Source organism: Pristiophorus japonicus, chromosome 23, assembly GCF_044704955.1.
Source record: "Pristiophorus japonicus isolate sPriJap1 chromosome 23, sPriJap1.hap1, whole genome shotgun sequence".
In the NCBI taxonomy this organism is placed as follows: Eukaryota; Metazoa; Chordata; class Chondrichthyes; family Pristiophoridae; genus Pristiophorus; species Pristiophorus japonicus.
In genome coordinates this window covers 39,168,369-39,186,342 of record NC_091999.1, presented here as the reverse complement: position 1 = coordinate 39,186,342, position 17,974 = coordinate 39,168,369, and positions in this window count along the sequence as shown.

The window sequence follows — 17,974 nt, the reverse complement described above, 5'->3', positions numbered from 1 at the left end:
GATGGGTAAGCTGGACTTGGTGAGAGTTAGGACACGGGCAACCGAATTTAGGATCGACTCTAGTTTATGCAGGTGAGAATGTGGCAGGAGTATGTTGTAATAGTCAAGTCCAGAAGTAACAAAGGCAGGGATGAGGGGTCAGCAGCGGATGAGGTGAGGCAAGAGCGATGTTACAGAGGTGGAAATATGCATTCTTAATTATGTGGATATGTGGTCAAAAACATACTTCAGGGTTAAATATGGCACCAAGGTTGCAAACAGTCCGGTTCAGGCACAGACACAAGTTGGGGAGAGGGATTGAGTCGGTGGCTAGAGAGCTGAGTTTGTGGCAATGACAATTACAAATATCAGAATATTTCACAGGCTATCACGTGCAAAATGTGTGGATGCATTTTAAAATTCAATCGGTTCCAAAACCAGGTTACAGAAAGTAACGGATTTCAAATCTTTTGCAAGGCAGTTCAATAAAGGGGTGGTTCAAAGGATTTCAGCTGAATTTAAAGTAAGACACTGCAGTTAAGTCTACTACAATTGCAACTCATGTACTCAAACGGGACAAGTTTGGGGTGTTGATGTAATAGAAGGTGAACTAGGTGAGAAGTGATATCAGTTCGATTAAGAAAAAGCACTAAAATGGAACAGTCGGTAACAGAACATCAATTAGTCTCCTCTGATCATGGAGGAATCAAATATTCGACACACTGTGTTTGAAACGAATATAATTTGTTCAACATTTATACAAGATATTAATCTCCAGCCCATATATAGGGGTTATTAAGATAATCAGAAACAAACAAGAGCTGCCAGAATGAACATGGTTCAGTACCCAAAGCAATCCCAGTAAATCCTGTTCTATTTACAAATGCAGCCTTTCTCCACAGACCATTTAAAAATGAGATGAGGAGGAATTTCTTCTTGCAAATTGTGGAATTCTCTGCAAGAGATCTGTGGAGGCTGGATCATTGAATATATTTAAGGCAGAGATAAACAGGTTTAACAGAGGTGCTCACAAACAGGAAGGCTTTAGATTGAGTCAGGGAACAGAGTGGTTCTGCTCACACAATCAGAGAATGGTTACAGCACGGAAGGCCATTCGGCCCGTCGAGCCCTTGCCGGCTCGCAGCTAGTCCCACTGCCCCGCCTTTTCCCCCCGGCCCTGCAAATGTTTTCTTTCAGGTACTTATCCAATTCCCTTTTGAAAGCTGTGATTGAGTCTGCCTCCACCATCTTTTGAGGCCGTGCATTCCAGATCCTGACGATTCGTAGCATGAAATAGATTTTTCTTACATCGCCTTTGGTTCTTCTGCTCATCCACCTTAAATCCGTCTCCTCTGGTTCTTGACCCTTCCGCCTATGGGAACAGTATCTCTCGATCTACTCTGTCCGGACCCCTCATGATTTTGAACATCTCTATCAATTCTCCTCTCAACGTTCTCTGCTCCAAGGAGGACAACCCCAGCTTCTCCAGTCAAGTCACAAAACTGAAGTCCCTCATCTCGTGAATCATTCTTGTCAATCTCTTCTGCACCCTCTCTAAGGGTATCCCATCCCAATGGTCGGTGCCCAGAATTGGACACAATGCTCCACTTGACGCCGAACCAGTGTTTTACAAAGGTTCATCATAACCTCCTTGCTTTTGTACTCTGTGATGCCCAGGATCCTGCAAGCTTTTTTAACTGCTTTCCCAACCTGTCCTGCCACGTTCAGCGATTTGTCCATATATACCCGCAGGTCTCACTGTTCATGCATCCCCTTTAGGATTGTACACTTTAGTTTATATTGTCTTTCCTCGTTCATTTAATCATGTTTTTCTAATTTTATTTCTTAACTCAGATTCACGGCCTCATTTTATTTCTTCCTCCGAGTCCCTCAACTTAATCTGGCGGTGGAATGTTGGCGAATGGTGATTGATTGCCCTGGGAACCAACAGGAAGAGAGATCAGAGGCCGGAGGGCCAAGGGAGCAGCGTGTTCTGCAACCAATCGCGGTTCTTGAGAGGTGGATCCTGAGTAGGCCTATCGGGTGAGTATGTTTCAACCCCTGTTAAACTATTTATCTTTTAAAAGTTAAATCGTGATTTCTTTTGTCAACAAAACAGTTTAACATCTGTCAGTATTTTATTTCCATTTATGAGTTCCTATTATGAGTTTCAGACACTTCAGTGCCAAGTGGACCAGGTATTTAAAGGTAATTAATTTCCTTCTTTCCATGTCGTTGTTAGTTAAAGGGACAGAGATTGATTTCCTCTCATTATGCATTTGTAGTAGTTAACGTAACATCCTTCCTGTTGGTAGTGAGTCACATTCTGTACTGGGCGTGATGGCTGGTGGCATCAGCCTTTAAAATACGCATTCTCGTGTTCAAATCTCTCCAGGGTCTCACCCTTCCATATATCTGTAACCTCCTCCAGCCCATCAACCCACTTAATGGTTTGTTTTCTTTGGAACAGAGGAGGCTGAGGGCAGACGTTAATGAGGTGTATAAAATTATGAGGAGCCTCGAGAGAGTGTATAGTAAGGACCTATTTCCCTTCACAGAGGGGTCAGCAACCAGCTGAACCTTTTAGCTGGTACGTAGCAAGGCCAACAAGAGAGGGGGAAGTTCTGGACTTAGTATTAGGGACTGAAGCTGGGCAGGTGGAAGGGGTAGCAGTGGGTGAGCATTGGTGCTAGTGATCGTAATTCAGTTATATTCAGGGTACTTCTGGAAAAGGACAAAGATAGACCAGGAATAAAAGTTCTCAATTGGGGAAAAGCCAATTTTACTAAGCTGAGATGTGGTTTAGCCAAAGTCGACTGGAAACAGCTACTTGAAATGGTGAGAGATTGGGAAATGTTGGTGTTCAGAGGGTTCTTGGTGTCCTTGGACACGAATCACTGAAAGATAATATGCAGGTACTGCAAGCAATTAAGAAACCAAATGGTATGTTGTTTATTACAAGAGGATTTGAGGATAATAGTAAACATAAGAACATAAGAAATAGGAACTGGAGTAGGCCAGACGGCCCATAGAGCCTGCTCCGCAATTCAATAAGATCATGGCTGATCTGATAATCGACTCAGCTCCACTTACCCGCCCGCTCCCCATAACCTCTTATTCCCTTATCATTGAAGAAACTATTTCTGTCCTAAATTTATTTAATGACCCAGCTTCCACAGCTCTCTGAGGCAGAAAGTTCCGCCGATTTACAACCCTCTGAGAGAAGAAATTCCTCCTCCTCTGTTTTAAATGGGCGGCCCCTTCTTCTAAATCATGCACTCTAGTTCGGGTGTTCCCCATCAGTGGAAACATCAGCTCTGCATCCACCTTGTCAAGTCCCCTAATAATCTTAAACGTTTCGATAGATCACCTCTCATTCTTCTGAATTCCAATGAGTAGAGGCCCAAACTACTCAACCTTTCCTCATAAGTCAACCTGCTCATCCCTAATATCAACCTAGTGAACCTTCTCTGAACTGCCTCCAAAGCAATGATATCCTTTCGTAAATATGGAAACCAAAACTGCACGCAGTTTTCCAGGAGTGGCCTCACCAAAACCTTTTATAACTGCAGCAAAACATCCCCACTTTTATACTCCATCCCCTTTGCAATAAAGGTCAAGATACCATTGGCCTTCCTGCTCACTTGCTGTACCTGCATACTATCCTTTTGTGTTTCATGGACAAGTAACCCCAGGTCCTGCTGTACTGTGGCACTTTGCAATCTTTCTCCATTTAAATAATAACTTGCTCTTGGACGTTTTACTGCAATTATATAGGACCCTGGTGAGACTGCACCTGGAGTATTGTGTACAGTTTTGATTGCTTACCTAAGGACGGATGTACTTGCCATTGAGGATGGCAACGAAGGTTCACCTGACTGATTCCTGGGATGGGGGGATTGTCCTGTGAGGAGAGATTGAGTAGACTAAGCCTATATTCTCTACAGTTTAGAAGAATGAGAGGTGATCTCATTTTAAAACAAACAAAATTCTTATTGGGCTTGACAGGGTAGATCAGGGGTGTCAAACATATGGCCTGTGGGCCCCCCCATGCCCTAACCGGCCCGCCATGTGTTTTAATTTGTACGAGCCCTCCCCCCGCGCTGCCCGGATCTTTTGCTTGCTAACTGGAACACAACCTGAATTTGTCGGCCGTCATGGAATAGGAGGGGGGCGGCGGAGGCACGGGGAAGGTCAGTCGGTGTCCAAGGGGAGCAATTCTGGGACAGCGAGGGCACTCACACGGACTGTCAATGGGAGATAAACTTTGAGTGAGGCAGTGAGTAGATAAATACCAAGAGAGAGGGGGAGGAGTGTCGCATGAACTCCAGGTGATTTAACAGATGATGAGGGTTAGTGCAGGGTAGGTAGTGAGGGGGTTGTGTTCCTGCACTTCTCCCCCCTCCTCGGCCCCAGCGAGGCGCTGCTTTTAAAATTCTCAGCCTCGTGTTCAAATCCCTCGATGGCCCCGCCCCATCTATCTCTAACCTCCTCCAGCCCCGACACCCCTCCCTATTTCTGTAACCTCCTCCAGCCCTACACCCCTCCCTATCTCTCTAACCTCCACGGGCCCCTACACCTCTCCCTATCTCTCTAACCTTGTTAGGGTTAACTTCAAACCACCACTCGGATTCTGTTAGCCTTAATCTAAATGCAGGTTTTATTAATACAAGCCGGCAGGGGAGCTATCCTTGAAAGAATGCTCGAAGATACTGCCAGAGACAACTTACATTATACAGTTTCAAATTATAGCATTACGTAATTACGCAAGTTACAATTAATACATGCTGATTGATTAATACATGATTGATTGGTACAGCGATTCCTCCAATCTGGCTTCGATATGCCTTAATTGGGAAATCCAAACACATGTTGTTATGATTCTTTTTATTTAACTCTTATCTTGCCATACAATTCAAATTCTATGTTATCTGTGTCCGTGCCCAGCTCCCTTTGGTCTATGAATTGGAACATCTGCTCCTCTGTGGTAGGCATCCCACACATGCTTCCCACAGTCTGAAAAACAGGCTGTGGGTTCCATTTTAAAAACCTGTTAACTCCATTTTAAAACATCGCAATTATTATTATTAATTGTAATTACAATTTGTAATCTGCCCTTTCAGTCCCTCCTGTTGTTCCCTGATTATTTCTAAATAATCAGCTGAGCACATATATGTTCTGAGCCATCTGCTGGAAATGGTGATATCAAGTTCATATCCCTGGGATCGCTCGTAGTTCCATCTTTTGCGGAGTCTTTACATACTACCCTTGACCATTTCCCTGGGATATTGGCACGCCACTTATATTTATTTTTGTACAGGCAGTGCATAAGCTCGGGGTCTTGGTTGTTTCCCTAATGCATTACAAAATCATTCGCCTCCCTATCATGCCTACATTACATAATTAACAAGGCTGTTTGCTGTTCGGCTAGAACCACGTGGTTGTATATCTCTCTGATCTGACACATCAGATATAGTTGGATCACGATACATATCCCTTCCACTACCATTATTACCTCAATTGAATGCCACATCAATTTGAGGACTGCGTAGGCTTCAGGTGACCAGCCCTTAAAAATATCGCACCATGAACAACACTTTTCCTTTCCCTGCCTTATTCTGTCTTGATTCGTGTGTCTCCTGCCTCGGTTTCGTTGATCAGGCGATCGGATTGGGACACTCACGACTCAGATCAGGCATTCATGCCGTCTTTTTCTTTGATTAACCTTCTTTGGATCTAGCAAAGGCTTTCTGCGTTCTTGATTACGGGCCTTGGCCAACCTCTTCTTTCTGCGTCTCTTGTATCTGCCTCCACAGTCTCCCAGGAGCATCAGCAACACTATCAGCTGCACTAGGACTAACACATTGGATATAATTCTAATCCCTATCTTCCAACTTTGCTCGGGTAAGCCTCGCCTATCTTTGCACTTGTTACATAACATCACCAACCAAATCAAGGCTATAACTATCTGTACTGCCACGAGGTTATGTGAAAGGATCGTTATCCAGGGATGTATAATATCAGGTTATCCTTTATTTCACTGTCCAGTTCTTTTGATTCATCCTTCAGCTCTTGATATATTTTAATGTTATTTCTTGAGCTAGTTAAATCTTCAAGTAACAGGGGAATTGATTGTGCTTGCTCTTACATGTAAACATCAATATCTTGCTTAATCTCATCGCTTATATTTCATGTCACTGTCTTCCTGGCATGTCATGCGTGCTCTTCCCACTGCCACCGATTGTCTTGAAGTCACGTAAGTTCCCAGGCTAGTTACTGCACAATATTCCCCTCGCCCTTGATAGTTGCAATGTGTGGGTTCGGTTCGGGCAGGGGTTTTTCCACTGACACATCCTTCCGTAGTATTGTCATACCCGCAGCAATCCTTGCTCCCGTCTCCCACTGGGCGAGGACCTATAGTTAGGCTTCTTTCTCTCCGGCACACGGATAACGATATTCCCCTTATATTTCCATTCATTTTGATATCATACTGGTCCATCGCGGATGCACTCTTCCCCTCGTATTATGTTTGTTTCCCCTCACATCCTCCTGTAACCGCATACACCCTTGTCATTCCTTTCAAAAAGGGCTACATTACAGCAAAAGTCAAAAGGGACAAAGTTGTTAAAAAGACAAGCCTGAAGGCTCTGTGCCTCAATGCGAGGAGTATTCGTAATAAGGTGGAAGAATTAACTGCACAGGCAGCAATGAATGAATATGATATAATTGGCACCACGTTGACATGGCTGTCCTAAGGCTGTGTACCCTGGTTCCGGACTTCCCCAACATCGGGAACAAGCTACCCGCATCTAACCTGTCCCATCCCGCCAGAATCTTTATGTTTCTATGGAATCCCCTCTCATCCTTCTAAGGTCCAATGTATAAAAATCCAGTTGATCCAGTCTCTCCTCACATGACAGTCCAGCCATCCCGGGAATCAGTCTGGTGAACCTTCGCTGCACTCCCTCTATAGCAAGAACGTCCTTCCTCACATTAGGAGATCAAAACAGAACAAAATATTCCAGGTGAGGCCTCACCAAGGCCCAGTACAACTGCAGTAAAAATCTGTTGAATCTGCATTTTACTGTAATTCTATGACATTCTGAACCGATAAAGAAATGTAATCGTGAAATGTATCTCTGTCTCTCAGTCTCTGCCTCACTCTCTACCTCTGTCTCTTTAGAGATCTGTGCATGTGTTTGCGTGTTTGAGTCTTCATCTCCCTCACACCGCCTCTCTCTGACTCACTCGGTCTCTCCCTGTTTCTCTGTTTGTCTCGGTCTCTCAATCTGCCCGTGCCTTTCTCACAGTGTCCAGTTCTGTTCCAAAGGGATTCTCTCAGTCTCTCTGTCTGACTGTCTCTCTCTTTCCCATTATTACTGTCTGTCGATGTCTCTGCCTGTCTGTCTCTCTTTGCCTGTCTCTGTTCGACCCTGTCTCTAACTTGTTGAGTATTTCCATCATTTTCTGTTTTTATCTCTGTCTCTCTCTCTCTATCTTCTCTCTCACTATCTCTCTCTATCTTTGTCGCTCTCTTTGTCCATGTCTTTGTCTTTGTCTCTGGCTTTCCATTACTATTTACCTCCCTCTCTTTATGGAGCACACACACACACATCTCTGTGTATGTGTGTGTTTGAGTCTTTGTCTCACTCAGTCTGCCTATCCCTCTCAGTCTCACACTTGCTCTCTCTCTCTATTGCTCTAGCTCGCTGTCTGTCTCTCCCTGTTTCTCTTTTTGTGTCTGTCTCTCAATGTGTCTGTCTCTTTCTCATGGTGTCCAGTTCTTTTCACAGCTCGATTCCTGCTGTCTCAAAATCTACACCCGTCAGCACCTCGTTCGTATAGTCGTGAGTATCCCCGCCTGTCATGCGGGAGGAAGCATTTTCGAAATGTAGAATTGTCCTTCTGTTATTCGGTATAGATTCATATTAAAAGTTCCAGAGCAACATAGAAGAGTAAAAATACAGCAAGAGGAGATTGGCTCTTCCAAATTTTTCGGAAACGGAGACTTTTTCAGGACTCTGTGGCGTTCTGATGCAGAGAGATAGATGATTGAGTTTTATCTGAGTAACATTTAAAGAGGCAGAAACCCAGTATCGTGCCTGGTTGGTGAAGGCAATGGACGAAGAAATCCATTGGGGTTTGCCTGCGCAGGTTCGATCCTGCCAACTACTGATTTCAGCATTTTTCATTCCATTTCACAATTTAACCAGATCTCTGCAAAACGGATCCAGAGTTAGGTAAAATAATGTCCCACACATTTTTCCTAATTTTCATTAATCTGCAATATTCACGATACATACGGATAGAAAAACGCAAAAATCAGCCAAATTAGCGACAGTGATTCAACCTGTCTCTCCCTCTATATGTTTAAGGCACTCTGTGTATGTCCGTTGGTGCATGTATATTTTTGGTAGTGTGTGTGTGTGTGTGTGTCTCTATGTGTGCCTATCTGTATGTATGTCACTGTGTATGTTCAACTGTCTGTGGATATCATCACCATGAATTTGGTATGTACTGGAACTTGTTAAAAAGACTTGGGGAAAATAATACGGTTGTGACATTTGATATCGGCTTTGGTTCAGCGGCAGTTTTTTCGACTTCAAGTCCCACTTCTGAGAATTGAGCATATAATCTTGGCTGACACTCAAGTGCAGTACTTGAAGAATTTTACATTGTCGAAGCTGTTGACTTTCGGATGAAATGTTAAATTGAAACTCTGTCTGCTGTCTCGGGTGAATGTTAAAGTTCCAACAGCATTATTCGAAAAAGTGTAGTGAGTTGCCCCGTGTCACTTTTATATAAATATTCTGAAATGCTCACTGAAAACCTGTGTGCATGCGTGTGTCTGTGAGGGTGGAGCTCAAGCCCAGATTCTCACACAGACAGAATGTGCAGATTCACAAGTCCCCAATGGCCGTGTGTATAAGTCGTTACATTTAAGATCTAATGGGTTTATATCCGCGTGGTGTCGAACCCCACTCCTGGTAACTCTTGAATTTAACACCGATTTTCTCCCATCCTGCTCAGTATTACCCAAATGACTTCTGTTGAATTTGTAACTCTGTCACACTATCAACTGACAAAGATATGGAATTGTGAAATGTATCTGTGCCTCTCGCTCTCTGTCTTGAGAGAGCCCTGTTTCTCTTTTTGTGTTTGAGTCTCTGTTACTCTCTGACTCACTCTGTCTGAGGACCGACAAGCTGAATTCAGGGAGCTCGGAGTTAAATTAAAAAGTAGGACCTCAAAGGTCGCAAACTCAGGATTGCTACCAGTGCCACCTGCTAGTCCGAGCAGGAATCCAGGATAGCTCACGTGAATATGTGGCTAGAAATGTGGTGCAGATGGGAGGGATTCAATTCCTGGGACTTTGGAACCGGTTCTGGTGGAGGTGCGACCAGAACTAACCCGGAAGGTCTGCACCTGGGCAGGACCAGAAACAATGTCCAAGGGGAAGTGTTTGCTAATGTTGGGGCATGTTTAAAGTAATATGGCAGGGCGACGGGAGACAGAGGGAAGTGGAAGGGGCGCAGAAAAAATAAAAGTAAAGGTGGAGGGCAGAAATCAAATAGGGCCACTTTACAGCAAAATTATAAAGGGTCAAAATGTACTAAAATAACAAGCCTGAAGACTCTGTGCCTCAGTGCGAGGAGTATTCGTAATAAAGCGGACCAATTAACTGCACAGCAGCAATTACTGAATATGGTATAATTAGCATGATGGAGACATAGCTCCAGGGTGACCAAGGCTGGGAATTCAACATTCAGGAAGCACAGACAGAAATGAAAAGGTGGTGGGGTAGCGTTGCTGGTTAAAGAGGAAATTAAGGCAATAGTAAGGAACGACATTAGCTTGGATGATGTGGAACATGTATGGGTGGAGCTGCGGAATACCAAAGGGAAGAAAACGCTAGAGGAGTTGTGGAGAGATCAGTCAACAGTAGTAGTGAAGTTGGGGACAGCATCCCACAAGAAATTAGGGATGTGTGCCATAAAGATGCAGCAGTTATCAAGACCTTAATCTACATGTAGATTGGGCGAACCAAACAGGAAGCAATACGGTGGAGGAGGATGTCGAGGGACCATCTAGAGGGCTGGCCATCCTAGACTGGGTGATGTGTAATGAGAAAGGACTAATTAGCAATCTTGTTGTGCGAGGCCCCTTGGGGAAGAGTGACCATAATAAGGTAGAATTCTTTATTAAGGTGGCAAGTGACACAGTTAATTAAGAGACTTGGATCCTGAACTTAACGAAAGGTAACTTCGATGGTATGAGACGTGAATTGGCTAGAATAGACTGGCAAATAATACCTAAAGGGTTGACGGTGGATAGGCCATGGCAAACATTTAAAGATCACATGGATGAACTTCAACAATTGTATTTCCCTCTCTGGAGTAAAAAATAAAACGGGGAAGGTGGCTCAACCGTAGCTAACAAGGGAAATTAAGGATAGTGTTAAATGCAAGGAAGAGGCATATACATTGGCCAGAAAAAGCCGCAACCTGAGGACTGGGATAAATTTAGATTTCAGCAGAGGAGGACAAAGGGTTTAATTAGGAAGGGGAAAATAGATTATAAGAGGAAGCTTGTTGGAAACTTAATAAAGTTCTATAGGTATGTGAAGACAAAAAGATTAGAGAAGACAAACGTAGGTCCCTTGCAGTCAGATTCAGGTGAATTTATAATGGGGAACAAAGAAATGGTAGACCAGTTGAACAATTACTTTGGTTCTGTCTTCACGAAGGAAGACACGCAATACCTTCCAAAAATACTTGGGCACCAAAGATCTAGCGAGAAGGAGGAACTGAAGGAAATCCTTATTAGTCAGCTAATTGTGTTAGGGAAATTGATGGGATTGAAGACCGATAAATCACCGGGGCCTGATAGTCTGCATTGGAAAGTACTTAAGGAAGTGGCCCTAGAAATAGCGGATTCATTGGTTATCATTTTCCAGCAGTCCATGGACTCCAGATCAGTTCGTATGGACTGGAGAGTAGGCTAATGTAACACCACATTTAAAAAAAGGAGGGAGATAGAAAACTGATAATTATAGACCGGCTAGCCTGACATCAGTAGTGGGGAAAATGTAGGAATCAATTATGAAAGATGAAATAGCAGTGCATTTGTAAAGCAATGACAGGATCTGTCCAAGCTGCATGAATTTATGAAAGGGAAATCAAGCTTGACATATCTTCTGGAATTTATTGAGGATGTAACTAGTATAGTGGACAAGGGGAACCAGTGGATGTGGTGTATTTGGACTTTCAAAAGACTTTCAATAAGGTCCTCCACACGTATTGGTGTGCAAAATTAAAGCACATGATATTGGGGGTAATGTACTGACGTGGATAGAGAACTGGTTGGCAGGCAGGAAGCAGAGAGTCGGGATAAACGGGTCCTTTTCAGAAAAGCAGGCAGTGACTAGTGGGGTGCCACAGGGCTCAGTGCCGGGACCCCAGCTATTTACAATATACATTAATGATTTAGATGAAGGAATTGTGTAATATCTTCAAGTTTGCAGATGACACTAACAGGGTGGCGGTGTGAGCTGTGAGGAGGACGCTAAGAGGCTGCAGGGTGACTTGGACAGGTTAGGTGTGTGGGCAAATGCATGGCAGATGCAGTATAATGTGAATAAATGTGAGGTTATCCACTTTGGTGACAAAAACACGAAGGCAGAATATTATCTGTATGGCGGCAGATTAGGAAAAGGGGAGGTGCAATGGGAGCTGCGTGTCGTGGTACATCAGTCATTGAAAGTTGGCATGCAGTTACAGCAGGCGGTGAAGAAGGCAAATGGTATTTTGGCCTTTATAGCTAGGGGTTTTGGGTATAGGAGTACGGAGGTCTTACTGCAGTTGTACAGGGCCTTTGTGAGACCTCACCTGGAATATTGTGATCAGTTTTGGTCTCGTAATCTGAGAATGGACTTTCTTGCTATTGAGGGAGTGCAGCGAAGGTTCACCAGACTGATTCCCGGGATGACAGGACTGACATATGATGAGAGACTGGATCGACAGTGGCTTGTAGTCACTGGAGTTTAGAAGCATGAGAGGGGATCTCATAGAAGCATGAACAATTCTGACGGGACTTAACAGGTTAGATGCAGCAAGAACATTCCCGATGTTGGGGAAGTCCAGAATTAGGGGACACAGTCTAATGATAAGGGGCAGGTCATTTAGGACCGAGATGAGGAGAAACTTCTTCACTCAGAGAGTTGTTAACCTGTGGAATTCCCTATCGCAGAGAGTTGTTGATGCCAATTCATTGGCTATATTCAAGAGGGAGTTAGATATGGCAATTATGGCGTAAGGCATCAAGAGGTTTGGAGAGAAAGCAGGAAAGGGGTACTGAGCTGAATGATCAGCCATGATCTTATTGAATGGTGGTGCAGATTCGAAAGCCCGAATGGCCTACTCCTGCACCTATTTTCTATGTTTCTCTGTTTGTCCCTGCCTCTCAATCTGTCTCTTACTTTCTCACGGTGTCAAAATTCTGCTTCAATGGGATTCTCTCAGTCTCCCTGTCTATTTGTGTCTCTCTTTCCCATCATCCCTCTCTGTCTGACTGTCTCTCTCTTTCCCATCGTCTCACTCTATCTGTCTGTGTCTCTGCCTGCCTGTCTTTCTTTGCCCTGTCTCTAACCTGCTGAGTATTTCTATCGTTTTCTCTTTTTATCTCTGTCTCTCTCACTCTATCTGTCTCTCTCTCTATATCTGTCTATCTCTGTGACTCTCTTTGTCCCTGTCTTCATCTCTGTATTTCTATCACTCTTTCCCTTTCTCTCTTTATAGAGCACACACACATCTTTGTATGGATGTGCTTGAGTTTTTTTTCTCACTGAGTCTTTCTCTCCCTCTCAGTCTCACACTTTATCTGTCTCTTTGTCTCTATCTCGCTGTCTGTCTCTCCCTGTTTCTCTGTTTATCTCTGTGTCTCAATGTGCATGTCGAGTTCTCATGGTGTCCAGTTCTGTTCACAGCTCGATTTCTGCTCTTAGAGAGCACATACCCGTCAGTACCTCGTTAGTATAGTGGTGATTATCACCGCCTGTTACGCAGGAGACCGGAGTTGAATTCCCAGACGGAGGGAAGGCTTTTTCAAAATGTAGAATTTTACTTTTGTTTCTTTGTATAGATTCATGTTAAAAAGTTCGAGAGCAATATCGAAGAGTAAAAATACAGAAAGAGGAGATTGCCTCTTCCAGATTTTTAGCAAACAGAAACTTTTTCAGGATTCTGTGGCCGTCTGCTGCACAAAGATGGATGACTGAGTTTTATCTGAGTGACATTTAAACATGCAGCAAACTAGTAGTCGTGGCCCAGTGATTAAGGCAATGCGCGAGAAATGCATTGGATTTGCCCCGCCAGGTTCGAATCCTGCCTACGACAATTCTTTCCATTTCACAATTTAGCGAGGTCTCCGCAAAACTGATTCTGTGGTTGGTGGAATAAAGTGCCACACCTTTCAACGCTGCCATTTTTTTCTTTATTTCATTCATCTGCAATATTCACGATACATACGGATAGAAAAAAGCAAAAGGCAGCCAAAGTAGCGAGAGTGGCCCTGCCTGTCTATCCCTCTATTTGTCTAAGGCACTCTGTGTATATCTTGATCTGGTGTCATAGTACATGAGTCATTGAAAGTTGGCAGCAGGTGGTAAAAAGGCAAATGGCATGTTCGCCTTCATAGCGAGGTGATTTGAGTATAAGAGCAGGGAGGTCTTAGTGCAATTACACAGGGTCTTGGTGAGGCCACACCTGGAATATTGTGTTCAGTTTTGGTCTCCAAATCTGAGGAAGGACGTCCTTGCGATTGAGGGAGTACAGCGAAGGTTCACCAGCTTGATTCCCGGGATGGCACGACTGACATATGAGGAGAGAAGATGGATCAATTGGGCGGGTATCCACTGGAGTTTAGAAGAATGAGAGGCGATCTCATAGAAATATATAAAATTCTGACGAGTTTGGACAGGTTGGAGGCAGAAAGAATGTTCCCGTTGCTGTGGAGTTCAAGAACCAAGGTCTCAGTCCAAGAATAACGGGTAAGCCATTTAAGACCGAGATGAGGAAAACTTCTTCACTCAGAGAATGGTTAACCTGTGGAATTCTCTGCCGCAGAAAGTTGTTGAGGCCAGTTCGTTAGATATATTCAAAAGGGAGTTAGATATGGCCCTTACGGCTAAAGAGATCAAGGGGTATGGAGAGAAAGCAGGAAAGGGGTACTGAGGTTGAATGATGAGCCATGATCTTATTGAAAGGTGGTGCAGGCTCAAAGGGCCGAATGACCAACTCCTGCAACTAATTTCTATGTTTCTATATAATTGTGTGTATATTTTTGATAAGTGTGTGTGTGCGTGTCTGTGTATGTCTATCTGTATCTATGTCTCTGTGTATGTGCAACTGTCTTTGGAAATCATCACATTGAATTTGATATGTCCTGGAACTTTTTTAAAAACTTGGGGAAAATAATACGGTTGTGATCTTTGATATTGGCTATGGTTCATTGGCTCCATTCTCGACTGAATCAGGAGGTTGTGTGTGTAAGTCCCACTCCTGAGGCTTGAGCATATAACCTTGGCTGACACTCAAATGCAGTACTTGGGGAATTTTGCATTGTTGAAGCTGTTGACTTTCGGATGAAATGTGAAATGGAAGCTTCGTCTGCACCTTCGGGTGGATGTGAAAGTTCCCAGAGCCTTATCGAAGAAGAATAGGAGAGTTGCGCCCGTGTCAATATGACGAAAAATGTTGGGAAATGCTCCCTGAAATCCGAACTGTCTGTGTGCGTCTGTGCGGATGGAGTTTAAGGCCAGCTTCTCATCGAGACAGAGTCCCAGTATTGACAGGGCTAGGATGGTCGGGCGGTTAAGGTGTTGGGCACAAAGTCCAATGGGTTTATACCCGTGTGAGCTCGAACCCCATTCCTGGAATATGTTAATTAAACAGAGATTTTTCCCATCCTGCTCAGTGATATCCGATTTTCATCTGTTGCATTTGCATTTTTCTGTAACTCTGTGACACTCTGAGCAGACAATGAAATGAAATTGTGAAATGTATCTGTGTCGCTCAGTCTCTGCCTCTCTCTCTCTTTAGCGAGCTGTGTATGTGTTTATGTGTTTGAGTTTTTGTCTCTCTCAGTCTGCCTCTCTCTGATACACTCTGTCTGTCCCTGTCTCCCCGTTTGTCTCTGTCTCTCAAACTGTCTCTCTCACGGTGTCCAGTTCTGTTCCAATAGGATTCTCTCAAACTCTTTGTCTGACTGGCTCTCTCTTTCCCATCATTTCTATGTCTCTCTCTCTATCTGTCTTTCTCTCTATCTGTCTCCCTCTTTGTCTCTCTTTTTGTCCCTGTCTTTTTCTGGTCATTCCATCACTATTTGCCTCACTCTCTTTATAGAGCACGCAAACACATCTCTGTGTATGTATGTATTTGAGTCTTTGTCTCACTCAGTCTGACCCTCCATCTCAGTCTCAAACTTTCTGTCTTGCTCTGTCTCTATCTCGCTGTCTGTCTCTCCCTGTTTCACGGTTTGTCTCTGTTTCTCAATATGTCTGTCCCATTCTCACGGTGATCAGTTCTGTTCCAATGGGATTCTCTCAGTCTCTCTTCTGACTGTCCCATCATCTCTGTCTGTCCATGTTTCTCTTTGCCTGTCGCTGGCAGTTCCTGTACCTAACCTGCTGGGAATTGCCATCATTTTCTGTTTCTATCTTTGTCTCTCTCTCGCTCTGTCACTCTCTCTCTATCTGTCTCTCTCCTTGTCACTGACTTAATCACGGTCTTTCTCTCACTCTTTCCCTCTCTCTCTTTAGAGATCACACACACACACATATCTCTGTATATGTCAGTGTTTGAGTCTTTTTCTCACTCAGTCTGCCTCTTCTTCTCAGTCTCTACTTTCTGTCTCTCGTTGCCTCCATATCGCTGTCTGTCTCTCCCTGTTTGTCGGTTTGTCTCTGTCCCTCATTGTGTCTGTCGACTTCTCATGGTATCCAGTTCAGTTCAACTCGATTGCTGCTCTGACAGATCTTCTACCTGTCATTTCCTCGTTAGTATAGTGGTGAGTATCCCCGCCTGTCACGTGGGATACCGGGGTTCAATTCCCCGACGGGTAGGACGTTGTTTTACAATGTAGAATTTTACTTCTGTTTCTTGGTAGAGATTCATATTAAAAAGTTCCAGAGCAATAAAGAACTGTAAAAATAAACGTAGAGGATAGAGCCTCTTCCAGAATTTTAGCAAACGGAGACTTTTTCACGACCCATTGGCCGTCTGCTGCACAGAGATCGATGACAGAGTTTTTTCTGAGTGAATCTCTACCAAGTACTCACCAGATTCGCACAGAACCAGAATAGCCGCGTGGTTAAGGCGTTGGCCTTAAAATTCAGTGGTTATTTTCCCGCGTGGGTTCGTACCCCACTCCTGGTATCTCTTTCATTTGACACGGATTTCCACCCATTCCAATCAGTGAAACTGGATTTTCATCGTTTGAATCATCAATTTTCTGGAACAATGTGACACTCTGAAACGATAAGGAAATGATATTGTGAAATGTTTCTGTGTCGCTCGGTCTCTGCCTCTCTCTCTCTCTTCAGAGAACAGTGCATGTGTTCAGATGTTTGAGTCGTTGTCTCTCTCAGTCTGACTCACTCTGTCTGTGCCGAAAACACATACTAGTCGTGGCCGAGTGGTTAAAGCTATGGACTAGAAATCCATTGGGTTATCCCGCGCTGGTTCGAATCCTGCCGACTACGATTCTCAACATTTTTCATTCTATTTCACAATTTCACCAGTTCTCTGATAAACTGATCCTGAGATAGATGGAATAACGTCCCACACCTTTCAACACTGACATTTTTTTCTCATTTTTATTAATCTGCAATATTCACGATACATCCGTTTCAAAAATCGCAAACATCAGTCAAAGTTGCGACAGTGATTCAGCCTGTCTATCCCTCGAGATGACAAAGGTATCTGTGCATGCCCGTTGGTGCGTGCAAATTTTTGGTGATCTCTGTGTCTGTCTATGTCGAGATATGTCTCTCTGTATGTGCAACTGTCTGTGGAAATCATCACCATGAATTTGGTATGTCCTGGAACTTACAAAAAAGACTTGGGGGAAATAATAAGGTTGTGAACTTTTGTATCGGCTTTGGTTCAGTGGCAGCATTCTCGACTGAATCTGGAGTTTGTGTGTTCAAGTCGCACTTCTGAGACTTGAGCATTATCATCTTGGCTAACACTCAAGTGCAGCACTTGGGGAATTTTGCAATGTTGAAGCTGTTGACTTTTGGATGAAATGTTAAATTGAAGCTCCGTCTGCACCTTCGGGTGGATATGAAAGTTCCCAGTGCATTACTCGAAAAACATAGGAGAGTTGCCCCCGTGTCAATATTACTAAAATGTTCGGAAATGCTCACTGGAAGCCGATGTGTATGTGTTTTTATGTGGGGTTGGGGTTGAAGCCCAGATTCTCACAGAGACAGAATGCAGCTTCTCACAGGACCAGGATAGCCGAATGGTTGAGGCGTTGGCCTTAAAATTCAATGGGGATTTTTTCCGAGTGGGTTCGTACCTCACTCCTGGTATCTGTTTAATTTAACATGGATTTTTTCCCATTCTGATCAGTGAGACCGGATTTTCATCGGTGAATCAGCAATTTTCTGTAACAATGTGACATCTGAACCGATAATGAAATGAAATTGTGAAATGTATCTGTGTCGCTCTGTCTCTGCCTCTCTCTCTCTTCAGAGAATTGTGTATGTGTGTGTATGTTTGAGTCTTTGTCTCTCTCAGTCTGACACACTCTGTCTGTCCCTGTTTCTCTGTTTGTCTCTGTCTCTCAATCTGTCTCTTTCTCACGGTGCCACGTCTGTTCCAATGGGATTCTCTCAGACTCTTTGTCTGACTGGCTCTCTCTTTCCCATCATTTCCGTCTGTCCATGTCTTTGCCTGTCTCTGTTAGTCCCTGCCTGTAAGCTGAGAAGTAT